Source organism: Anser brachyrhynchus (assembly GCF_964034855.1).
Source record: "Anser brachyrhynchus genome assembly, chromosome: 11".
NCBI classification, from domain to species: domain Eukaryota; kingdom Metazoa; phylum Chordata; class Aves; order Anseriformes; family Anatidae; genus Anser; species Anser brachyrhynchus.
In genome coordinates this window covers 4,364,347-4,392,087 of record NC_137706.1, presented here as the reverse complement: position 1 = coordinate 4,392,087, position 27,741 = coordinate 4,364,347, and the positions used below count along the sequence as shown (strand labels likewise).

General features: G+C 39.6%; 1 long non-coding RNA gene across 3 annotated transcripts in view; it reads right to left on the bottom strand.

Annotated features, from left to right (window-relative positions):
- The window catches only part of LOC308176258, a 68,391-nt gene extending 53,482 nt beyond the window's left edge, over positions 1-14,909 (bottom strand). The window contains exon 1 of one of the 3 annotated variants that reach the window (XR_013938180.1): positions 4,090-14,909. This is a non-coding gene — a long non-coding RNA (uncharacterized lncRNA). The other 2 variants (XR_013938181.1, XR_013938182.1) reach the window with 2 other exon arrangements.
- Between the last annotated feature and the right edge of the window lie 12,832 nt (positions 14,910-27,741).

The following is a 27,741-nucleotide window of genomic DNA, read 5'->3' as shown; positions in this document are numbered from 1 at the left end:
CAGCACCTCTGAAAACCTAGGGCATTATGGCATCTGCAAGGCTTTAGCTCAGGGAAGCAATTAAGCATTTAGATATCAATTTGTGTCTGGCTATGCTTGACAACAATTTGCCCATCTAGAAACCTTTGAAAAGTTGAGTCTAGAGAAGGACCATTGGGTGAGATCTCTAACAGAGGTCCAGCCAGCACAAGTGGCGGCATTCAGGACAGAGCTCTACGCTGAGATGAATTTTCTCTATATCTAGCCTGCTGACCCTTTTGACCAGCTCTCTAGAGACGCAATGGAAGACTGGGCCCATAGATCAGATGCCAATACCTCTGGCACAGACATTTCAACTTAGGGTGTGATTCATCTTGCCCAGGTTCCTAACTTAAGAATCTTACTAGAAAACTACATCCTTACCTAGATCAATAGAAATTTTATTCAATGTTTCACTTTTTAATCTCAAAACTATTGATGATATCAAAGTTACGTAACTATGTATGCAACTTGCCGGGTTACCCTGATGAAACCTGAATTAGAACCTCTTACTAATTTTGTTGTGGAGTTCAGGGGATTCACAACATCAGGGTGGCAATATACAACTGCACTGTAACACAGGCACAACAAGGCTTTGACAATGTCAAAACTATTTAAAAAAATTAGGAAAGCATGAAGTAAAAGAAAGATGTAATTTTAGAAAAAGAAATGTATATAGAGAAAACAAACTTATGTAGTCACAACCAAAGTCCTTTCGAGTTATGCTGTTCTTCCCTGCTCTTTTATCACTAATCTCAGTACTGGTTTTGCTGCCTAATACTGAACAATACTGCATATAGTCACACCAGCTGCTTGATCTTGCAATTAGTTCCCGGTATTTTCTTTTTGTAGTACAGTTGTTATCCTAGAAGGTAGCAGGCACAACAGACAATTCAGCTGCCTTCACAACTACAATAATGTATCTGGGCCAGTGCAAACAAGTGATGCAAGGCAAGCTGTGCTTTTCCCAAGGGTGGGAAGCATCCCCCAGCCAGGCTTGCAACTTGTTTCTTCCCAAGGAGAACAATTTGCAAGGTCAGTCTTGAACCTTTACTTCCCATGAGGTGGCCACAGTCTGCCCAGCAGAGCTAAGGCAAAAGAAAATGAGTCTCTGGTCTTTGTTCTTATAACAAGTACAAGAACTAGCACATAGTGATACATAACACTAATTAATTGCAGCTTCACTTGCAAGGATTGAGAGATTCTCCTAAATAATCTGAAAAGGTACACAACTAGTACTGAACTCATGTGACTTTATTTGGAAGTTTGAATTAGATGCTGGCATATCAATGTATAAGTCAGGTACCATTTCCAAGTGCATGAGCCTCAATTATTTTCTTGTTGTTTCCACACGAGAGTTGCTGATGAGTCCCATGCAAATCTATCATCCAGAAATAGGCTTAACTAGAAGAAAAACACACTCCCTAAACAGATTATAACTTCCATAATTTTTGCTGTTTAAAGTATTATGGAAATAGAGAACACTAGAATATATGTAGTGTAACAAAAGATTTGACAGGATTAGTATTGTAGCAATTCTTCAGAGTAGTTATTGATAAGGTTTATTTGTATGACCATCACCGTGTGACCACCTAGTATCTACATTTGCTGCTCTGATTTGTATAAATAGGGTTTTTTGATTACAACTCTCTTCTTTGAACAGCCAAACTATGTCTTTGTCGGCCACCAAGAGGATTTAGACTTTCTGCAGTTTTTCAAAATAGTGTGGATTTTAAGGATAGATTATGCAAACAAAAGTCAATCCATATTTAAAATATATAACTAGGCATAAGCAGAAAAGCAGTTAGAAAACATTAAGAAATAGTTTGAACTTTTCCAAAAAGTTGAGTATCGCTGAACTCTCATCAAGGCTTAATGTCCAAATACATATCTTTTCCTGTTAATTCCCATTTCATTCACGTTCTGAATCTGTTTTATAGTTCAGCGCACCAAGTAACTTTTTCTTGTCATGCCTGTCTCAGTCCAGCTGACTCTGGTTAGAAATCTGTTCTTCTGGCAGCACAACCCACTCTCCACACCAAAGAACGGCGATAAGCTACCAGACTTCTTAATGACCAGGCCAATGTTGTTTCTGATCCTTTCACACATCACTTGCTCATGGCACAAAGTACTGTAATACCAGCCTTTTGCAATGAAATCAAAGTTCTTTCCAAACAACGCAAAGAACCTCACAAACTTCATAATCTTTTGCCCTTTATGTGTACACACAAATATAAACAAATTCCAAACCAGAATACATCACTGTACGTACAAGTAGACATGAGAATACACACAACAGATGCTAGCTGTTTTTCACTACTGGAAGCTTCTCAAACTACATGGTCTGAAACAGTCTGCAGGGAGACTTTCACGCCACCAGCAAAGCACAGCGGCTGCAAGATTTTCTAGCGTCACACAAAGCAAACAGCATCTGCAGTGTTACCACGGGCCATGCTTGGGGCAACTTGCACTGGACAGGACAGAAATTCTGCAGCTACTATAAAAAGTAAGTTTTCTTGTACAGTGTAACATGTCCTACTTAAATTTCAATCACAATGCGTATTTTGCCCATTTCATTCCATAGAATATATAGGAATTATGAACCAAAGGTCAAACCTTCTAATAGGTGATATCTATTGTCCCAAAGATGTGTTCCCTTAAAAGTAAGGACATAATATTAAAGAAAACATGTGACATTGGTAAATAACAAATAAACATGAGGAGGGGGGAAGGCGGGAGAAAAGACAAGAAATGAGATGAATTCAATTTTTTTGAGCAGGGCAGAACAAATGTTTGACTGAAAAGCTTCAGGTCTAGCTGGGAGAAGGCCAAGACTAATTTAACCTTTGGTCAAATGGTTGGGAGTTAGCTAGTTTCCTTTTTCCTCTTACATCACTCCCAGAGATTTTGACAAAAATAATATGGTCCCGATTACATGACATTACAGGCTCTCAAAATGCACTTGGGAGGATAGTGTTGAAACCCCATGGAGACAAATTAATCCCAGCAAACCAACAGCTGTAAAATTGCTATAAACAGGGAAAACAACTACAATGTTTGCATCATGTACTTATATGATTTTAATAACTTATTACGGGGATTAGACTATCAGATTTAACAGGTCTGCCACCCCTGTATCGTCATTAAAATATCAGCTGTCGGGCTGTGTGTAGTTGCTATTAAGAAGTTTAACCACTCAGTGCATGCTTTAAAAAAATAAAGCAGACCCGTGTATGATTTATCTTGCTTTCAAAAAACACACGCAGTCAGAGAATACATGACCTGCAGGGTTTCTTTCCAGTGCTGGAACGGATCACCACTGCTGTCACCGTGTACCTCGCGCAGCCCCTGTGCCTGATCAGGTGTCAGGCACCTGCTCGGCCTGCCTGCCCTGCTGCCTGCGAGCGCCCTGCGCCCTGGTACCATTTCCAAGAACTGCAGCGAGGAGCCCCCTGGGGGCCTCTCGCAGAAAGCTTCCTCAGCCTTTGCACTTTTATAACCAGAAGAATTCCATGGTCGGAGAAAACACATCCCTCCTGTCCCCTCTATACACCTATCTCATCCCACCCCTGCCAACACTGCCACGCTGTTCTCCTGTTAAGACCCCGCTCTGGCTGTAGCCCGCTCAGGAAAAGGATGAGCTGCCCCGGCGGCAGGTTCCAGCTGCCCTGAGCTCCCCGGTGCCCGACACACACAGCCCTCGCGGGTTTCGGGGCTCCCACCGCAGCAGGGCTTCTCCCGCCGGGGCTGAGCCTCCCCTGAGGCCGTGCCCGCCCTGACGGACCCCCCGATGGGCAGCGAAGAGGCCTTCTGCCTGCTGACCTGCAACGCCACGGTCCCCACCCGCACGTCCTGTGCTGCAGAGCCCTGTGCCGGGTGCCCCCCCACAGGCTGGCCAGGCACTCCCCTCAGGAGGGCCGCCTGGGCGAGGAGCAGCGCTGCCAGGCCGCCCCCGCTCCCTGCCGGCCCCTGCCACAGCCCGCAGCGCGGCCGGCGCCTGCCTGGCAGCCGCGCACAGGGCGAGCAGGCGGCGGGGCGAGGCGTGTGGGGACGGCGGGGGGATTCTCGAACCTTCGGGGCCCTTCTGGAACCGTCGCGGCCGCGCATTGACACCGCTCTCTCGGGAAGGCGCCCTAAGGGCCCCTGGCTCTGGGCCTCAGCGCTCCAGCGGAAGGCGGACATGAAATCACCCTGCATGGCTGTGGGCGATAAAGCAGCAAAAACTAACCCCCCACACACATCCCCACCCCTGTCGGAAGCTCTGCAGTAAGCGAGAACTGCAGAGACCTCCGCAAGCACCACGAGGGCTGAGGGAGATGACTCTTCCCCAAACTGAGAAAAAAAAACGCTCATATGGAAGAGTATTTTTAGGTGCTTTGTGTTGCTGCCTTGAGAACAGGAGCTGCTTGGGTTTTAGTTTGCCTTACTTGGTTTGCGTTTCATTTCTGCTTTCCAGCTTGGAAAAATAAAGATAGATGCTCATGGTGACTGTGAAATATGATGACAATACATTCATTTTTAAGAACTTTTTATATAAACTTAATTTTACCAGATTAAATTCAACTTGCAATGCTTCATTTAATAGATTGTAGCTAATAACATCACCACAATTATATAACAAATAGTCTATATACACAAATATTGCTGTTAAATTGAACATTTATAGTGACGCATAACTTCCGAATAAACACTTTTTCACTTAAATTCAGGTGAGACAAGATTTGACTGGATATGCTGTTATGTTCCTGTATGTTTATACCCATTTTCTGTGTATACTTAATGAAAATGCAGGGATTTTAGGAATACATTACAGGAACCATACCTTCCTAGAATCTGTATCACTACATTGTATTAAAAGATCCATAGGGGGTTATTTTTTTTTCTTACAGAAATTTTTACATAATGTGCAAACATGGGAACAAGAAATTCATACAACCAAGGAAAGTGTGCACATTATATTGAAAACTCAACACTACCCACAACCTCAAAAACTGCCAGCACACATGCCTCTGGCTGTGCAGCCTATCTGATGCCTGCCACGGTGTGCAGTGTGTGTGTGCCTGGTGTTTTCCCCCAATGGCTCAGGCAGGGTTCTTATAACGCTCATTTTTCAATAAGCTCTGCTGCGTCAGCATGAGGAAAGATGGAGGGTGCTTCTGGCCGTGCGTGCGCCCCGTGCTCAGCGAAGAAGGAGTGGCTTGCTGTGCGCTGCTGGGAGCTGCGGGCTGGCCGGCAGGGCCTTACCGTGTTTAGCAGGGTTGGAGAGAGCAGGCTGGAGCGGACACAGAGTTTGCAGGAGGTCAGATAAGCAATTACGTGTGTTCTTGTGGAGAGCATAGCTGTCACTTCTTGGGAGATGCAAAGTATGTCTCAAAGACAAGGGTCTCTACTGCTATGCAAGGTATGCTTTGATGTTATTCCTCTGAATGATCTTTCAAGATCTACTGAAATGGAAAGGCATCTCTACATATGGTGGAAGAAACAATAAGAAGACCTGTCAAGTAACAGGGCCATACTAGAGCACTTTCCTTGAAATTCAATTGTTCTGCATGTATGAATGTATTCCAAACCTAGGAAGAAAGAATGCTCTTGCTTCATGGATGCAAGAGCATCCTTATTAACTCTATATTTTCATGCATTTTCTAAAAAAAGTTTACTGTCTATTTAAAGTATATGGCCTGTGCCGGGGAGGAGGGGGTGGAATAAAATAATAATAATTAAAAAGACCTAAATAGAATAGACCTAAATAGAATAGTATTACACTCTCCTTATTGTGCTGTGAGAAATACTATGGAATATGCATCACAGACTATATGTATGCCTTACAGAGTTATGCCATCTTTTCAGTGCTGCATTATGAGAACTGTAATCTCAAGCAGGCACAAGGGAAATGAGACAAGCTCATTTACATGTGGCTCATTGTGCAATAATTGCAAATCTTTGGCCTGAAATTGACCTAGTACCCTGTTACTGTGAAGGGGAAGGTCTTGGCTATCCATCAGCATCTGAACAAAGAAGTACCATTTGATCAGCTTTGCTCTCAGATGGCGACTAAGAGATTGACCTGTTTTGGCACAAGGTAAGGCATGCAGGTTGGTAGCAAGGAGACTGCTAAATTAACCTGCAGCATAACAGGCAACCTACATGAATATCAACCCACACTGACACTGCTCTGAAAAGTCAATGTTTTCAAAAGAGACACTAGAATATGCACACTGTCCTGCCAATTAGCATGCAAAAACAATTACATGAATAAAAATAGGTATTAATAACCAAAAGCATTTGTCAAAATGTCAGCACATGGATGAATACTGAATACCATATAGGAAGGCCAGGGTGTGGCTGAGAGCTAAAGTCACAAAAACTGAAGAAAGGTATCCATGGAAAGTAGCAGCTTCCAGCTGCCATGAATTCAGCTCCACGTGGAGTTGCCGTGCCATCCATCAGCTGGCGCATCTGGAAATCAGCAGGAGCTGGAAGCACTGCCTCAATAAAAGAAAAGTGTAGCAGTGATCTCTGATCTACTTGCATGCTTCACCTCTAACTTTGGAAGGAAATACCCACTTTGTCACTTGACATCAAAATGGAGTACTAGCCACTCATAATATGCTTCTGATCCTGACAGTGTAACACATTGCTAAGCCAGATCCTCAGCCTGATGGAGTAGTTTTGGTTAAGTTGCTTCTTAAAAATATTGGGACCAGGCTTTTCGAGTAATTGCGTGAAGAAACTCGTAGTGCTCTTTACAGGACAGCCTGGTAAGGGGAAACAAATCAACACAATCAATGTAGATGAGCATTGAGATTTGAGTTTGTGGCACTGTTCTATTTTTGCCTTACTAATGGTTACAATAAGGAAAGAAGTCTCTTCCTAGGACTAACTAGGCAAGGTCTGCTGGGTGAAGGAATGGGGAGACAGGTCAGGTTGCTCTCCTGAATGTCTGCAGTAAGAGCCCCATGTTATGACACTGTTTTTAATAGAAAATTCTAAAAATTGAAATCAACAGTTTATTAAAGTCCATATGCAGTCTCACTGCATAGAAATGCACATGCATGCATACATGCACATTATTGAAAGATACATTTTTATTTAACCTCTGAATATATAAAGCTATGCTGGCAGGCAGACTTCTCAAATGTATTCCATTTCATGGTACACTTTTTTGGTGGGAAGTTATTGACATCAGAAAGGAAGAATAATGGAACTGAGGTCACAGAGTTATTTACACTGGCGGGTGGATCCCAGAGCATTCCTGCATGATTCGCTTGTTTTGATGACCCTCATTTTGGGATTCTGTCACACATTACATCTGATACTTGGATCTTGGGAAGTTGAAAGGGACAGTGAGAGATTTGTTTAATTACTGTTACCAGTGTGTTAACACAAGGTTAAAAAGCCTGTCCCTGTTCAAGCCAATGGCACAATTCCCAGTGACTTCAGGAAGTTTCCAGACTCCCTGCTCCAAAGCACTAACAAGCCACAAAGAAGAAGGAGCCCTGTAGATACCAAGCTGAGCTGGGGGCCAAGGAACACCCAGAAAAATCTGATGAAATTACTGAGCTGGTGGAAGAGAAGAAATAGTAGTATGCCAATTGCTTTAAAATACAAGTGTTTTTTTGTTTGTTTGTTTTTGTTTTTTTGTTGTTGTTTTACATTTTGCTGTTGAAGGGGAAATTTGGGAATGATTGTCTTAGAGGCTTTTGCTTAGAGTTGGGAACTGACAATGCACTGCTACATAAGGCAATAAAAGAAATAGAACACAAAATGCCTCATTTAGATCATAAGCAGAAATCTCATAAACTCCTCAGCCCTGAGCTGAGCCTTTCCTCTGTTTTTAGACCATTACTGTAAAGCTGCTAACCTTTACAGATACTGTATCACAATCTGGCCAGCAGGACTTAAAAACACAACCAACCACGATTGGAAAAAACAGACTAGTGACACATTAGCAACAGGGACGTCTAAGTATGGCTGTGAATAACATGGCTCTGATCCTAGTGCAGAAGCTAAGGGCTTCATTACAGTTAATTACTTCCGGCTTTAAATCAAGGCCTGTTTCAAAATGAGGGTGGCTTCTATTAAACTAAATTACTTTCCCCTCAAGCTTGTATGGAAAAGTTCAGTACCAAGGGAAGACAGCTTCTATTAAAAGCAGTATGGTAAAGGTGCTGCTGCCTATCTAGAGATGGTATGTAACTGGGGGCAGCTCATAAATGAAGTTTTATATGGTATCTGTCTTTAAGTCTGTGCGGGAGAAACTTTTCTATTTGGCTCAGTTCCTTTCTGCCTGCTTCATTTTGCTGCTCGTTGTGCCGCTCTGAGCTGTTGTATAACAACTTTTCCTAATGCAGGATTACACACAGGAGCACACCGATTCCTTTTGCTTTGGGCTTCCCCCCTCACAGGGTGGCTACAGGGAATGACTGTGAGATACTCAGCAACACGACTCTTCCCAGAAACAGAGTGTACTCTGAGATGCGGGCAGGTTCGGATGACTGTGTGTTTGAGCATAGATTTCAAACATAAACACATTAAGTGATAGAAGAAACCCTCTCCCACAAAGGTCACAACACTTACATCCTGGACCTACCCGGATGACAGGCCCAATTAGTACTGGTTAAAAAAGCAGTAAGAAGCAAAACACTAGCAACAGCCCTCGATAAAATAATCTGCGGTGGGATAAACCAGATTCCTAGAGAACAAGCTCAAATGAAAATGAGGGATGGGTTACTCAAATCAAACCAAATACGAACTGAACAAGAATTTTACCCAAATCTTCTGACAGTTTTTTTTTAATCCCTGTTGTGTTTCTGGCTCTCACTCATACTCAGCATCTGCTCTCTATCCTTGATCACTACCCGAATATTTGTTCCATGCACTTAATTTCATTTTACAGTCTGCATGGTTCATTTGTTCATTCTTTGATTTTCCTTCACATTTTCTCAGCTTTTCATCTCTTTCTGTTTTTTTTCCTTGTCTCCTGACTTTATTGTTTCTCTCTCTCCCTTTTTTTGCCCTAGCCTCTACAGCCCTGAATTTCCCTTCCCTATTTCCCTGTTGCCTTCCTGTCACCATTTGTTTTCTATCACCCTGCTTTTTTGCTGGCTGATGTTGGAAATATTTCAGGAATTTCTAATTCACAGTGCCATGAGAACTGTTATCTTTGCATTTTCACTAGTGAAAGTGCTCTCGCACGGTGAGGACGATGACGGAGCAAGCCTGGGACACAGCAGCTTTGGATGGACTCTTCCCTGAGCCCACTTTGCCTCCAGAGTGGTACGCTCCAGTGTGGAATGTGCGAGAGGAAGCTGGGTCCGTGGGGAGCGTGCGGGCTGGGGGCAGGGAATGTGCATTGAGAAACCTCAAATTCCACACAACAGAAACAGTACAGGAGAAACTGCAGTACAAGAGAGAAGCAGGATGAGGGACCAGCTGGATGAGGGTGGGGGGGAGAACTGGAAAAAAAAAATACACCCACCAACACCACACCCTAGCTTTCAAGTTTTTCTTCCATGCAGGTGCAGATGAGCAGCAGTACCAGCCCCTGCTAATATTCACTTGCTCTGAGTTGTAATAATAAGAAAGCCTCAGATCTCAATCTATCCATTATTTCATTCCCTGAGCAGGGTTAGGGGTCACCTTTAAAATAACAACTGCAAATGAAAGGCAATTACATGGAATAAAAAATGATCAGTGATGGAAAGAGCCAGTCAATGCGTGGACTGCTGGTGACATGTCATTGTAGTGTGACAGTATGCCAAGCCAAAGTCACCACAGAGATAAATAAATGGATGAGTGACTGTATTCCAGTATCTAGAGATGTCTCAGGAAAGGAACATCAAAGGTTAAACCACCTACTTTGTTACTGCTTCTGCTGCTCCTGCTATTGTTATTTGTATTCTGGTATCACCAAGAGGCTTCAACCAAGATTAAGGCCGTTGTGTTAGGCACAAGATAAATATGCACAGGAAGAGAAAGTTCCTGTTTTAAAAACTTACAGCCTAATGGATAAGATGAGCAAGAAGTTAAGGGAAAACAGAGATAAAGAGAAGTGAAATGGCTCAAACTGAGTCACAGAGCAGATCAGTAAGAGAGCTCCCATCCTATTGTAGCAGCAAGCAGTTGAATAGGCAGAAACTGGGAATATGGTGTATACTATTAAGTTTATTGTTTCAAAATGTAAGAATTCCATAGGCTCTCCCATCCACAGTGATGGAACCCTTTTCTGTATACACAGATACAATTTACTCCATGCTCACTGTTTGCTAGGCTGATTCTTAACATTCCCACCACACTGTCTCACCATGATAAATATCCATGATATGTGTTACCATTTACAGATCATGAGTAGATGGCTATGATACTGGTGTTATGTTCTGCTAATACAGAATATATTTCTCTTGTCTAAATCTTTTCCTTACATTCAGTTTCTGCACTAGCTTTAATTCAGCTCACATGGTCTCAAGAGCTGCCAGAACCGTTACGTTCTTACAGAGAAGGTGGCTTCAATTGCCAGACAGGACTCAAGAGCTCCCTAAGCTCTGAGGTGATCACTGCTTCAAATTCATGTTCTCCAAATATTACTACAATTTGCTAAAATGCTACCTTCAAGTATGTATAATATCTCGTTAACTCATCACAGGTCTTCCAGCCAAACCCATGCATGAAGACCTGACTTATGTCTGGAGGCCCATTTTCTTAACTACTTTCCAGTACAGATGGAAAAAAGTTACAGTGCAGCTGAAATACAAACATTAGAGTAAGTTAGTAACTAGTAAAGGGAAGCCATGTGTCTACACAATACAACAGTCATTGTGCCAAACAACAGCAGCACAACATAACATTCAAAAACATTATTTTAAATTTTTTGCAAACATTTTACTAAAGTGCTACGACCTGCTAATGTAAGATACAGCAGAGATGTCCCTAAATGCTAATTGCAGACTACAGACATACCAGGATGAGGCTCATGGAGAAGTACTACCTATCACCACCTACGTTCTTCAGAACTTCAAGAACTACAGACCATAAAAATCTGCAGAATCACCCCAGTGCTAGTCCAGTAACCGCAGCCACTCCCAGGACTTCAGGGTGGATGTATTGTGGCTGGAAATATTGCAAGAGATTCATAATGTAAGTAACCATAAGGTTTGTTCATATTGGGTCAATAGGACACAGTGGTACCATATTTGAGATGTTTATCCATAAAAGTGACTCATGTTGAAGTCTTTCAGTCTGACTCATTATTCTCAAACAACATTTTTCCCCTAAACAGTGGAGAAGACTAAAAGAATGGCTCTGATGATTACCTTTTCCTACTAAAAAGACTTATTTCCCCAGACCACAGAGAAGTATCCCTGAGCTGACCAGCTACCAGTGCCAGTCACACATTCCTCCAAGCACCATGCAAGTTCCAGGCAAGTTTCAGAATAGGCATTAGGAAAATCATTCTAATGTTAAAACATGATATTGGACTAGATCACCTGAAAAACTGTTGCATCTTTTTCACTGGACATCTTTAAGAACAGTTTAGGAACACCTGTTAGAAATGACTGAGGTAGAGTGGACCACACCTTTGGGCAAGGAGATAGGCAGGATGATTACTCAGCATTATATTTCATATTTTTCATTGTACTTGGTCACCTGGTATGTCTTATATGGAATTCCCTTCTCTGAATGGGGAAACGAGTAGACTTACAGTAATGTACATATTCAAATCCCACAGTTGCCAGAGGTTCAAATTAGAGAATGGGTTTGGAAGGGAAAAAAAAAAAAAAAAGAGAAATTATTAGCATGTCTTGAACAGTAATCTAGAGTCTTAAAAACAGAAAATCAATTCAACAGCAAAGGACAGATTGCATTTGGGGGTGTCCTCAAATCACTTCCCACACTGAGAAATCACAACATTAATTTTCTATGCAACTGACACAGTTTTGAAATAGTAAGGCCACCTTCATGTTAACTCGGGTATTATTACCTTTTTCCATTTTGCCTGGTATTTTGGCTGATGACTTTTTCTGTGAAGAAGAGAGAGAAAGGGCTCTCTTCTCCCCACAAGGCTTATGGGCAAAAACAACAAAAAGAGGTTGACGGGATTTTTAAACTAATGCTCTCGATTATCTCTCATGTTAGGTTCAAAACATTATCCTCCTTGTTCAACACGTCAATCTGCTTGACATCTGTAACAAAAATACAGTCAGACCAATGCATATTGCATTTCAGAAAAGTCATTTTTTGAAACATCTGTTTGGAAGTGTTAAGGTCCTGCTGAAAAACCTCACACAGATGTGGGCAGCATGCCATATTCTGAACAACAATAGAATCTCCAAACATCCTCCCAGGACATCCTTAAATAAATTTCCCAAAGAAGAACGAAATCAAAGGCTTTTAAGCAAAATTTTATTCGTGGTACCATATCTGTGCTAAGTCCCTGAATCCAGCTGCATGGAAGACCAAGTCAGCTGCCCCTTCATGGCAGTGCCATGTCCTGCACAACTGCATTTAGTTCCAGAAACGTGGTCCCACACTATGTTTTCTACTGCCCTGTGTCAATTAACCCCTATCATATTAGATAAATGAGAAGAAAAGGAAGAAAACACCACAAAAGTCAGAGTGATATGTTTTTCTTATTTCTTTCCCTTTTGCTGTTACTGTACCCTGCATGTGCTGAATATTTGCCAGGATTCTCCACCCAAGCTTATTGCTCTCAATTCTCCCATATTTTTAAACACTCCTCTTGGGATTCTTATCCCATTGTTTCTTTCAAATTTCATTTTCTTCTCTTTTTCACTCTCTAGCTTTCTTTACTTTCACCCCTCTTTTCCACAGTCCCTCTTGCCCCTGCATAAAAGAAAAGAAAAAAAAAAATAAAGGAATGAAATGAACTGCATTTAAACAATCAGAATAACAGGGAAACAATGCTCTTGAGATCCCATCTGTTGCCAACACATCTCCCAAGACAGCAAATGATGGGCATTCCTGGCTAAATAAAGAGAATTTCCCACACCCATTAAAGATCTACACAGCAAAGACTGTTGCTTAAGTATTTACTTTTTATGGCATACAAGAAAACTACCTGGAATTGTAAATACCAATGACATATTGTTCACATCTCTACCAAACATGTGGTCAGTGGCCATATGGATAACTTCTGGGTGTGAAATGTCCTTTCTCTTTTTTACAGTGCTGCAATATCCTTGTGCCAGAAGCTTTTCTAAAAGTTTAATTGCATAATTCTACCTCCAGTGGGTGAAATTAAATTCTATTTACAAACAAAATCCACATCCCTTCCTACCCCAAAAATCTGTGAAAGCAAGTTGTGACTCAGTTTGTATACCTAACCCTATTAAGAACTATCTTTTTTTATTTTTAATTCATTCAAATTTTCTCTGATTAGGATTTCACAGTTCTTGATCCGAAACAACATTTATGCACAAATTCAGAAGGAATAGCAATGATTTAGAATGTGATTGCTTTAGATTTCTAAGGTGGACTTTTCAAAAGCATCATCACTGGCATAATACTTCTCTTAAAGTTATATAGTGTACTAAGGACTTAAGTGGGAATACTGTGAAGCTATAGCAGAGCACTTTTAAAGTGCCATTTCTCATTAACCGGATTATCAACTTCCCCATTAAAAAAAAAGAAAAAAAATTTATAAGAGATTCTGTGAGAGTTCTTAGGAATGTTTCTGCGGAATGTCTTGACATCCCTACTGTTTCAGCTTTAGGTCTGCACTCTGGAGAAATGCAATTTCCATATGGTTAAGCAAATGTTTCTCACCAGCATATCTCCAAAAACAAGTTATTTTGTATCTCCTTTTTCATTAGAGTCATATCCCAGATGGTGCTTCATAACAATAGGTGTTACTGTGAAAATACTGAGGCTTCAGAAATGTAAATCCACAAGAGAAAATCTGAGACAAAGATGGAAAAAAATGGTGTAAATAAGTATGGCTTTATTTGCATCAGTGCTGAAAGACCTTTTAAAAGTGGATGGAAATACATGATTCAGGGAAATGAAATGAGGAAAATACAAATTTAGAAGAGTGTAAGAGTAGATAATAGGCCTGTATCAGTAGAACAGGGGAAAAAAGGAAGAAAAAGATGTCCATGCAGATGGCTGGAATGATCCCAGCCAAAAGACAATTTTAAAATCAAGCAATGGTTTTTTTTGAAGCAACTTGTGAGTTCAGTGGAGAGCCATCTGAGTTGTTTAAGGACGTGGGCGATGTGGTTATGCTCTCTTGCATGAGACAGAATTTAGACAGTGCTGCTCTGCACTGGTTAGAATTTAAAGAAGTGAAAGCATGGAAAGCCACATAGAAACTGCATTAGGAAAGGTGAGAAGACAAAACCAACCACAGATAGGATTTTGGTTAAAGAAAATCTGAACACTGGCATATGTTTGGTGTGGTAGAGATATGATACATGATGAGAGGAGGAATTCATTCAGAGGTCAATGAGAAGGCCAAATATGTAGGTGGTAGAAGAAATCAAAACATCTGAGCAGAGATGGAAGACAGATTGATATGGAATCACACTGAGGAAGTTGCTCTGTTTTTGAGAGTTATTTAGCTGAATAAATTAACCAAAATATATTTATTGAAGGCGCTGAATAAGATTTACAGTTGAACTTGATTAGGATAAAAACAGTGTAACTAAAGCCATGACAACCTAAGGCACAATTCATAGGCAAGGGTAGTATCTTTTGTCCTAATTTATATAATTCAAAATTAAACAGTTTTTTAAATAGAGAAGTCCTTCTTTGCATCCTATACAAATACAATATAGTGCACAATTTGGATTAAGAATAAAGATAAGATGTCTGAGAGACAGAAAACAGTGGAAAAGGCAGAGGTTCAGGCAGTATCTTAGCAGAGACCATTATCCTTAGATACAGAAAAGGAAGGGAGACAGATGTCTGGATGACATACATAAAACCTTGGAAGAAGGAGTAGGAGGACAGCTGAAACAGTTCAGAAGGGTTCTGAAAGCAGAATATATGCACTATCATTATCTTACATATAGTAAGAATTAATATAATTGAAAATTACTGAGGATGAAAACAAAATTGGTGCTAAACAATAATGTGTCTCTCCAGCCTGAGAACAGATGTCTCTGGAAGCTCTGAATTTGATCCCTCCATCCAGAAAATGTTATTTCCAAAGAAAGTTCTCTCCCTACAGTGACACAATATCACAGACAGGTTACCGCTGATTTAATCATCTCATGGTGTGATAAACCACTTTGGAAATAGAGTCTTTCAAGAAGTAATATAAAACCTAGCTACTGACTACATATTAATATACTGTTTTTACTAATCCATTATTCAGCAAATCCACAGTTGTATTGCACAAACTGCTTTTGTCTCTTCTATGTATTTTAGTACCTATAGCCAGAAGTAAAGGTCTGAATTTCCTCCTGTAAGTAGGAAACAGAGAAAACATGTCAGGAGGAAATGGTCACACCTGTTCAGCAATGCCTGACTGATAAAATGGTGCGAACACATTTGTAAATGAGCTAAAATGCCTGAAGGATTTCACATTGTGGTTACGTTTATGCTTCCTTGTCCATTCGGGCAAAATAACAGTCTCTCAAGTTTCTAAAATACCACCATAAAGAGGCAGGAAGCATATGCAGCACGTACAGCTTCATACTCCTTCCCAGTTGGAATTTGTTAAATCACTTCTTTTTCCACTCACCATTCCCTGTCACCCTCCACACAGTCATCTGTTCCTAGGTTTGCTCCTTTATCTGGCCATAGTTGTGGAATGGATTTAGATCTCTCTGTACATGCAAATACTCAGACTAATATGCAAGTGAAGGAGGGTGGACATTTTCCTACTGTTTGTTAGATGGGGAGAGAAGGAATAGATACTATAAACAATTTTGAAGGATTATAAAGAGTGTCTGCTTCTGTTCTGCGTGACAGAACTCAAGTCAGCAAGTACCAATTAGCCTTATGACTTCCACCTCTCCTCTCTCTGTGAGATAAAGAAATCCACAAGCAATTTGCTACTTGAAAAAAGAAAAGTACATAAAGACCACAATGTTCTCCCAGATGAGGGTTCACAGCATTACTCTTTAGCAACAGTGATTATTAATACTACCTCAATTATGCCTGATGATGATGATGTAATTAACATAAAGGTCCATTATGTTTTACTGATGTTAAATGTATGTTGATTATAAATTGGACAGGATGTATTTACTTGAGCATCACTCTTCAGGAAGGTTGTGAAATCAGAGTCCAATCCTGCACTGAGAATAAAACCTGCACCTTTTATAATTGTAATAGTATCCAGATGTTCCTCTGTAACATGGATGCAGGTGGTGAAAGCAGTAAACTGGTATGGAGCAGATGTGCTCTTAGCACAGGTGGGACTTGCTCCCAGTGCTACAGTGAATTTTGTACTCACTAACATAACAAAAGAAGAGTCCAGAAGATATAAAAGTGTTGTAAAAAACTGATGTAAAAATGTAAAAAAAAAAAAGTTTCTATTTTGATGGCATGCCTTGATTGCTGGGATTTTGGAAAACCTAGCAAACAAAACAATGCAGTACTTTTCAAAACTGAACCTATGAAAGTCAAAAGAGGCCAGGTAACTCAAAGCCTTGATAAAAAGCTTAGAGCAACTGAGCATGCTCAGGTACAGAAAGCCTGGAGCCTGTAGTTCTCCATCCTTTGTGGGATGTGTGTAATGTGCATCTGCTGCAGAGATTGTTTCTGCCTCATGCCACCACATAAATAATCACTACTACTCTGTTTTGACTGTATATTAATTACCTAACTGACACTTGAGACTTACGCTCTTCTTTACTGTCCTGTTGTGGTGGATTAGGAAAAGTGATTTGACTCGCACAGCAAGCTGGGCCAACCAGCCTGATTCTTATTAAATTTTCAGATTGCTTATTAGGTAAAGTCTATTAAGCAAGTCTTCGCTGGGGTGTAGGACCTGAAATTTTACAAAAAAAAGATGAATGCTACTTGTACTTTTCTGTCATTATGTAACACGCTCCCAGAACACTTGTGACACGTCAGGCCCTATCTGTGCTAGGAGTCAAACCAGTGCAGCGTGATCTGTGCCCCAAAAGAACACACTTAAGAACAGTCAGTTGGATATGGAGAGACAAGATGCACATGGAAACCAAGAGTACAATAATCGCCTTGACAGCCTGTGGGTTACTCACTGGCATGCTTTCTGTAGACATATAAGCAAGGGAAAGTATTATGGTGTCAAAGGAAAGGAATGAGACAGCATTGTGGATGTTGGTAGTGTACCTGCCAAGTGTAGGAGGCAATATCAGAGTATATTCAACAGATGATGTTTTTAGGGATCTAGATACTAGACGCAGAATGTGACCTCTGGATAATGAAAGGTGAGGCTGTGAGAGACTGTGAAAGTGAAGTTTGAGATAGTTAGATAGTAGGAACTACTTGAGGGATGTCCTGGTTCACCTGAAGGATAAGAAAGGAGCCCTACAACAGCACTGCGACTGGATCTGATGCATGCAAGACTATGGATGTTAGAAACAGGGAAGAAAATACAATTCTCTTAAAACTTCATACAGTAAATTAGCATGGCATGCTAGTGTAGCGACCTTAGCTTGCAAAATTCTCCCTGTAAACTGTAATAGTTTGGTCAACAATGTGCAGATTTATGTTGGGTTAGTTTTCATTATCTCCAAGTCAGATGCTCAGGAACACCACCCAAAGTGGGTGCTTTATGGACAAATAATAAAAAGCCAAGTTCCTATGCTGGAGAGCTTGCAGTCTAGACAAAAACATCTCTGCTATTCCTAATCATATCAAGCTGAATCTAGCTGTTCACATTTGGAGCCCAGATGAGAATAAGATTTCTGAGGCGTGCCCTATGACTACTTCCCCTCTGTGAGTTGAGTAATCAAGTTATAAACCATACCATGATGGGCTTGGCAATTAAACATTCTCTAACTCATCTGAAGAGATTGCCATGGTAACAATTTCTATACCAGCTCTATTGTTGGTCACATTGCTTCTACCCTTCTTTATTTAGTTGCAGTCATTATCTTCTCTTTAACCATACAAGGTGGTTATCCTGATAGCAGTAGTAGTAGATGTACATAGTTTAAAACTACTTCTATATAAGGAAAATGTTATGGCTATGATATGTTTGGATCAAAGAGATAAAGTTGACGCATACCTAAATTATGATGTGAATTCCCTGTATCAATGAGAAGCTTTATGATAGTGTGCTGAAAAAATTAACATTGAGACAACACAGTACCTGGTTGAGTGACATCCAAACAAGTACTTCGGGGGAAAATCCCAGGACAGCAGTGGTCTTCCAGGCTCCAGTTGCACAATTGTTTTGACAGTGGTAGGTCATAGAATCATTAAGGCTGGGTCCTACTACTTTGATGGCTGCAAAGGTATATATATCTACAGTGGCTGCAGTGCACTGTGGCCATATCTGAGTTAGCCTTAAATTAGTAAATATGAATAGCAATAACTGGTCTAAAGGTAGCCGTTTTAAAGCTTCCAGACTTGGGCCATACATTAAGATTCATCCCACTCATAGATGAAGGAAATTATCTGGGTCATAAGCACATTTATAATTGACTGCTGCACATCAACCTTTCACAATAAGACCAGAAGAGATAATGATGAATACTGAGTGTGTTTGAAACAGCCGGTTGCATGAACTAGGCTAATTATAAGTTTGGATACAAAGAGCTCCACTAACAGTTTGGACCAAGGGCAAAGCATTTTCACAAAGGGAGCAAAATCCTTGCTTTATATCTCATCCAAACAACCAGTGTAAAAAAAGTCTTTTTATACCTCCAAGTTTGAAAGACCACCATTTTTACCTTTTCCAATGTACTCGCTCACCTTTGCCATAAGCACAAAGCATGCTTCATGAAATCAAAGTTCTTTTCATAAGAAGTCAATTTATCATATTGAGAGGCCTAAACGTCATAGTCTAAAGGTACTAGTCATAAAATATCCATATAGTTTCGAACTTTTCCTTCCATCAGAAGAAGTCGGCTTCACAAAAGAAAAGCCTATGCAGATGTGAACAGTTTGGGTCTTGTTGTTGTTGGCTTTTTTAAAAGCCTGTTATAGATTAAGAAGGAGGACAAATAAGGAAAACAGTTTGTAGTCCCAGAAAAGGGAGGCAGTCCCAGAAGAAAAAAATAAATGGGCAAAGCAGTAATTTCTCCGCTTTGAGATCTGTGGATGATGGGCAGAACAGTGTACAGCTAAATTAATTATTATTAAGGAAGGGAGAAGAGGAAATGACTCATAGAAGATTCCCACCTGTGCTAAACATCAAAAAAATCACCCTTCCAAAAGAATCAGTAACTGAAGAAGGCAATGACATTTTCTGCATATACCTTTGTAGGTAGTATAGTTGATATAGTCTAGATATATGTCACACGTCACTGAAGAAAATGGATACTGAAGATTCAATTTACTGATGTTTAATAGCATGCAAATTTGTGATAGGAATGAGGCAACAATGGCAATGCACTGAGTAGCAAGAATACAAGCACAATTACTGCATCAGAAAATAATAATGGCCAAATCTCAAATTATTCCATTAATCAGAGCTAACTACAATACCTGAAAAGTCACTGAAATTCAAGCCCAGAAAATCAGTTTCCAGTAGCATAAGTACCTGGGTCCTAACTTCACGAAAGGCTACAGCCAACAACTTTAGTCACATTTTGGTATTTTCACCTATAAGGCAGCCAGTGAGGGCAGAAGCACATGAAAATCGTAGGATAAAAGGTATCTGTGACTTAATAAAGATACAAAGAGTTCCAATACATGTTTGGTTTAACTGGAACAATGAACTGCTACATTACAAAACAGGAGACAGTTTGGTTCAAGAACACTGAGAGTCAGAGTTGGCATTAGTGAAGTAAGACAAACATTTTTCATACGACAACCATACATATGGCACAGCATATTGACTGGGTTATTATTTCCCTCATGGCTCTGTTGCAATGCAAGTTATTTACTTAAAATATTTATTGCAAATACCCTCCAAATCCTTTTTTTTTTTTTTTTAACTAAAGCTGTATCTGAGCAGCATAGATCCATTTTTTCACTCTAAATAGGATCTCAGCAGTAAGAGCAATTCATTTCTTATTCCACTGATTTTTTGAGGCCAAGTTTCAGTTAAGTGTGAATGTGAACCTTTATAATATGAGGGAAACTGATAAACAATGATAATGCATCTTTACCTGTGTGCTGATGCCAAAGGAAAATTACAGCATTTCTTACCCTTGCTACTGTGTCGACATTGACTGTGAGCCTAAAATAAAATATAAAAGTGGAGCACATACACACTGAGCCTGTTCTGTCTATGGAAATAGAGAAAAATCACCTAAAGGATATGAATGCTGCAGGAATTTTATGAGCTTGAGTATTGCCTCATTTCACATCTGTATTCCAGAATGATTTTAGTTAGGATTTTACTTTATAGCTAAAGCTTCAGGTACTGCATTCTAAGGACGATGATGCCTTTGTGTCATTGCACCTGTTGTAAATTTTGTTTTTATCGTTTGGGTTAAGGGACTGTTTTTAACACTTAGTTGGCTCTATGTCAACAATACCCAATGAAATCTTGGGGAAATGTAAGAAAGACACTAAGAAAAAGACTGTGGAGAAAGTGGAGAATACCTAAAGGTATTGCTGTTTGGATATACACACTTCCTCCAATTGTTCCACCTCTGGCTCTTTACTGTTGCCACCTATCCCTCTTCTTATCATTTATCTTTCACATGGGCGTTTTTCACTTACAGCTGCTGTTCCTCCCATAAAAGGTACATTAATAAAATGGAAATACCAAATCCCTGCTCTCTTCTGACTGATATGCATTTTGTAGAACATAAACAGCTGGAGTTTTACGCTCTATCTTATGGGTTAGATGTGGCTGGGAGACAAGGGAGTGAGGGGGAAGCCATCGTAATTTAACGTTCAGTTTTTTGTACATAGAAAAATCTAGGGAAACAAAATGTTGTGTAAGGGCTGATACCCATTGTGCCATATACAGTTATTAACGAGTAAAGGTCACAGTGTCAGATAACACCCCATTACCGCATTCCTCAATATTGTAAGAATGGCTACATAAATGGCAATATTTTTCAGTATATCTTTATTTAAGCAATTTACACCAGGGATTTGTTTGGTCAAAAGTGAATAATCATAAATTTTGAGGACTCTTTAGAGCAACTTTTAAAATAAAAACCCTTTCACACAGGTAATTATACAAAACTGAAATGTAATTGAGATTTAAGCTTCTCTCAGGAGAACCCAGATACTAACAAAGTCAAATCATTAATAATTAAATGCTTTCCTTATTGCAATATAGGTGAGGTTTTAAATTAAAGAAGAAGTGAATATTTTAATATGGACCCTATTATGCCATTGATGCTCGTACCATTTGACACATCTATGATTTTCATAGAAGAAGGGATTATGATGTTACTAATAATCTCAATGCTATTTAAACCTTATAGAGAAATGTCACTGGGCATCCAAGACAGGGCAGGGTTTTTCTTCTGTCAGGAATGCCTCTTCTGGTAGCCAATCTCACCTCACTGAAAGGTTGGACCTTTCCCTGTGGCCTTTTTCCCGTAGTCCTCCCAGAGATGACCGATTCTCTTCCCTCTAGTGGGGCACAATCTCTCTAATGCAATCTCTAATGCATTTTTTTATTAAAACACAAAGCCTAGCATAGCCAACCCAACTTCTGCTTCAGAGCACTACTTCTGAACAAGTCCCAGGTTGTGTTTTTTTTTTCCTTTCTAGTTTATACTTGTGAGGAAAAAGTACCAATGCCTTTGTAGTTTTAATGAGAAGTTTCTGACTTCGTCCCTATCCTATAAACCTGAAGTAAATAAAAGCCAAAGTTGGCATACCTTTTTAATGGTGTTATACTTCAAAATACCATCCATTTATCACCCATCTCATATTTTGCAACACTAAGCACCAAAAGTGGCCTTTTTTTTGTTCATTTGTTTGTTTTGTAGCCAAACACAGAATTTCATAAAAGATCCATTTTATTGATCTTTTCAGCTAAACAGTGCATTTAAAAATCTATTTTGAAGGTAAGCCGCATTTCCAGAGCACTTTAACCTCATGTAAAATACAGCTTACAGACATGCTAAGGTGCTTCTATTAAACAACAGGCTGCTTTCTTGGAAGGGAGCTAAAAATCGTTAGGCATAACTGAACTATAGCTCTAATGCACTATTGTTATCCAGAGGCCTACTTCATTACTATTATGTACAAAAACAGTGTTAGAGCTTTTTTATAAAGAGTTTGGGAATAGTTATTAGAAACAGAAACAGTGCATCCTAGAGATTTCTGTAGAGTAGATTTGCTGTAGGCACAAGTGATAAAGCTATTACCAACAGCCAAGTTTCTTTCCAACTTTTCATTTCTGAGTAATTTCTGCAATGAAGACAGAAGTGTAATAGACATGAAGGAATGTGGCAATCCATTTGTTTTATTCCTATGAAATTATTGCTGATTGCAGGTTTGGAGGATGTGTGGGTGAAGTTTGCTGATTTATTTCAGTTTGGTCAGGAATGCTTTTTTAAAACACCTTTAACCTTTATCTTCCAAACAGTTAATTTGGGTCACTACTTTTGCACTGAAGCTTTGATTGTTAGAGGAAATACTTCTGCATACTTTAGCTCTGCTGTAAGAGAGGCAATATGTTGTGGGCTGTATGCCAACAGATTTTAACCACAAACTTAGGGAAAGGAGACAGATTAGATTGTGGTGGTCTTATAATCAGAGTTTCTTAGTATTCTTTTCTTGCTAAGAGCAAATATTCCCCACTAAAGTGGTTCTATGGCATACAGATGGTGTATCCATAGTAATAGGGCAAACTAAACCCCCTCAAGCTGCATTCCTCTATTCTCTGATAAGTGTTCTATAATAATTTTATCACAAAAGAAGAACGACTTTAAAGTTTCCAGCCATATAATATACTTCAAGATCTTGACTGAGTTCTGAACTTTTTTTCATCGTTCTGCATGCAAGAATCTTGTTCAACAGAGGAAGAAGGTATTAAACAAAGGCTTAGAGGTATACAAGGATGAGGAAAAGCCTAGCTTCTATTCAAACTTTTACAGACACTGTTCCTTTTAAAAGCTGGTGGTCAAGGAACAAAGAACAAGATCGATTTGGTCACAGCATCTATCTGCCTGCCACAGCAGGTTTGTCTCCAGTAGCAAATTTTCTAGTTGTTTAGGCAATCTAGCTTTAACCACCTAAGATAAATAGATCAAATAGATCTAAAGATATTCAGCAGTTTAATAAATCTCAGTGATACTTCCCTGTTACACTGGTTAAAGTTTTCCCTTTCTTAAAGTATTCCCTTTCCATGAAAAGTCAATGGTTGTGTGCTCTTGTGCTATGCATTCTTTTATTCAAATTCTATCCCTTACTCCTTAGCAGCTGCTGGTCGTACAGCCGGATCAGTTGACGTGGTGACTCACCCAGTCAGCATTCGGGCCTGTCCAGATCTGAGTGTGTGTGAATGCCCTGGTCAACAAAATGTATTAGCACAGTGGGTGTTCCAGGGAACAATGCAGGAAGGGTGAGCCATGCACCCTATAGGTGGGAACGCAGGAGTTATAAAAATACGTAGCAGACTAGCCAGATGCAAAGTTTTTGTGATACAACAGCTGGGGAGGGACATTCCTCTCCTATGTTGTGACGCTGAGACACAAATGTACTGCAAAATTTGGCTGTTTCCATATTCCGTCTTTATTTGAAACATGAACATGTAAATGAAAATGCAGTCTAGCTGTATCTGACTGCTGAAGTCAAGAGCAAAAAAGTAAGTTATTTCTTAGGAAGTGCAAAAACAGACAAGTAGATCATGAACCCACAAAACTGCTGATACCTCTTTAGAGACAGGGAATGCTAGTAATTGCTGACTTCCATTTTACATCCTAATGGCTAAAATTTCTAATAAGGATACTTATTGTTTCTGTGCCTTTTTTTTTTTAATATTTCAAATTCATGGGACTTTGTAATTTTTAATTGCTTTGAGCATCTTAAATAAATGCAAGGAAGCAGCAGCAGAACAATGTAGGCTTTAATATTTAAATAATTTGTTATATAAATGAAACTTTTAAGGTTTACATCCGTATGTCCCAAAGCCATGTTAATGGTGAGCTGAGCCTATGCAAAAAAGCTCCTGATTAAGTCTGAAACTGGTTTGCAGTACAGCAATCCATATAGAGTGTTTTTTCTCAGATCTCATCATCTGTTTGCTGCCTCTGCTGCGGAGAAAACTGGAATTTGTTCCTAAAGACTGAATCTCAGGAACTTGCAGAAGGAACCTCTTTCTTCTGAGGAAGAATGAGTGAAGAATGAGTAAAGAATGGGCACCCACACGAGACAGTTACTTCAGCTTCTGCTTCACATGCCCATAAGAAATGCATGTAGGACTAACTGAGAAGGCAGCTTGCTGCCAGCAGGGAGGCAGGGAGGGAAATGCAGAGCTATCAAGACAAATAACTTAAATCAGCTTCGCACCTTTAAAAAACCATCAGGTCACAATTTAAGTTTCTATGTGAAAAGTAGCCCTGTAATGCTGGGACGTGAAAAAGGTTGGTTGGAGAGCTTTGTCCTGCAAATTAAGTCATTTTCTACGCACTTCATAAACTCAAAGATTACTTCAGGATCACAGAAGCTAACAGCAATGGCAATTTCTTGTCCCACTTACGAGGATGTGTAGTATGAACTTCTGACAGTCACTGAGCTTCTCTTTCTGCAACAACTTCCATTCAGACACCCTCATTTGACAATACAAATACAAATAATGCAGATGGTGCACATGTGTATATGCAAATATATATAATGCAAATGTAACTAATTTAATAAAAAGCTGTCTCAAAACTAATGAATATAGCTGCTAATTGTTACTGTCTCCTCAAGAGGTAATGCATCATTAAGACATTTAGATCAGTTTTAAGGTGATGACACTCGGATGAACACACTAGATCCACCAACTAAAGAGGTCCACAGAGATCAGCTTTCTATATCATCAGACACATTGCTTCACATCTCCATCCTACTCTTGTGTACCTTTGTTGAAAGTCACCCTTGCATAGATGCTCTTCAGGAAAGGAGTTATGATGGACAGTCATCACAGCCAGGATTGCAGTGGTGTTGCTGGCCAGTTTGTGAAAAAAATAAGGAATAATTCTGAACAGCTACAGAATAGCAAGACAGTCTTCCATACTGACCAAATTATTTGAAACTGCAAGAGGAACAGAGTGGTATGCGTAGATAAAAATGACAGGAGGAAGACCAAGCTGACTCTTGTAAACAGAAATCAAACCAAAAACTTTCCACAAGACACTAAAAAAGACTCTTCATGGCTCTCAGTTGTCATGAAGAAAAAACAAAAAGAGAGAGAAGATTCTTTCCTCTAAGAAAGAGAAAACAAAAAGAAGACATTAAATGGTCCTTTTGTAAGAGAATGGTAAAAAGACACAGACTAATGACAGCACAGAATTTAGGAAAAACAAGATTAAAAATAACTATGAAGAGCTGAAGAAGTGTTCAGGACATGACACTGAATGATTAAGGAACCAAAATAACAGGAGAAATTCAGTGATGATAAGTGCAAGGAAATGCAGAAAAGTTAAAACTAACCATAACAACACATCGCAGTCAATAGGATCTGGATTAGCTACCACCTCTCACTAGAGAGATCTCTGTCACTGTTTCTCAAGACCTGTTCATATCAACTCAATGTTCAGTAAGAATTAAAGCAAACGGGTTAGTAGTAGTCATCAAGAACAGAACTGAGGACAAAACAAACTATCATTATACCTCAGAAAGTATTAATTGTGCAGCCTAAATGGACAATGTTGAGAATGTGACATCTATCTGTTAAGTAGTTACACATGTTATGGTAGAAGTGTGCATTAATTTACTGTTAAGAAGATACTAGTTTATGACAGAAAAAGAAATAATTGATCTGAACTGATGTAAATTACTAATGTTGGCAAAAATTACATCTTTGACTGTTCTACCACTTTGTTCATTTAAGCACAAAGCCATAACCTGTGGGAAGCAGAATCCTGGCAAAGTGTTCTTTATCACTTTTACCCCAAACAAGAGGTACTGCATAAATGTGTAAATTTGTTAAGTCACTCAGAGTACAAAGTGACAATAGAAAATAAATAAATAAATCAGCAGAATCAGTTGTATTGAGGACTAGTAGATTCATTTTCTTGTGCTCCAAAGTAGGACAATTTCAATCTCCATTTCAGTGCAAAAGTGAAGAATGTTTGTACTGGGCCACTCTCATCTGCTCATCTTTACTGAAGACTAAACTTAACTGAACTCAAGTAGAGGTGCTTGAAAGTGTCAGTAGGGATGTACTTTTCTGCAGTCATCATGATTTTGTATCCCTTATCCCTAGACCAAACATATAAATGTATTTTCAGCTTCTTACTCCTTCCATCCCTTCCGCAGATAATTTTTCTCATGGCAAAGCTTTACTGTGGACAATTGCTGTGGACAAATGGTGCCTTCCAGACCTCCTCAGAACATCAGCCTGAGTTTATTTTACTATCAGTGTTTAGCATATTGATTAACTTGTTTTTAGAGAAAAGCTGTGAAGGAGAAGATGCTTCTCTCTTCTGTCCCTCAGCAGGGATCTCAGCAGTTTCTCATCACCTTCAGACTACATGCTGAATAGAGGTGTGGGGCCAAGTTGTCTGCAAACAGCAACAGCTGCGCTTGTTGTAGCCAGCAACTCAAGCACATGTCATCTCAGCGTTGCCCTCCAAGTACATTATTTACTTTTAGTGGGATAAACATCAGAAAGAAAAACCTTATGGGAGAAGTTCTATACAGCACAGTAGGATATCTTATGCTTTCTATTAGTTCATTGCTATTCAGCTATCCTGTAGAGTTAACACTAATAATATTCCACCTGTAAACTGTTTACCAAAAAAAAAACCAAAACCCACAAACAAAACCTACAAGAAGAAATGATGTTCAGCTTGTCATTCTCTAGTACTTGTGTAGGTTTTCAAGAGTACTTTTTAGAGAAATGTATAATTTTTACTCCCACCCTGTCCTAAAGGCTCTTCAGAAAGGAATGGGAAGTCCATGATTCAGAAGATCATGCATGGATAACAATTTCTAGTTTTGTGGCCCCGTTTCCTAGTCTTCACCACATATACAGTTCTGCTCACCTGCTCTCCAAGAGATTTTGAAGGATTACACAACCTAACAGCCTAATGAAAAGGGACTTGCAGGATTTCACATTCTTCAGCATCAAACACTTTCAGCATTTTTAACATAAAACCTGCTAAATTATTTTTCTCTCTCTGGAAAAAAAGTCTCTAGCCTGTCAGTCACATGAATCTGTGAAAGTTTTCTAAGAGTCATTTATTAGACATGTACTGTTTGAGGCCAAAGAGCATGTAGGTATTCACTGCTGGACTTTAAGGTTGCTCTGGAACACTTTCCATACCAACAGAACCGTAATGTGTCTGCCCTGTAACAGCAAAGCATGACTGCAGTCCATGGTAACTTGCCAAGACTGTCTTTTATCAAGCTAGTCTGGCACAAAAGCAGTGAAACTATGAGAAAACAGACCATCAGCTTGATACTAGGTGAGGGCCCAGAGCATTACGCTGGTTTTCTCAGACTTAGCAGAAATTTTCCTTAAGCTTCAGTTCA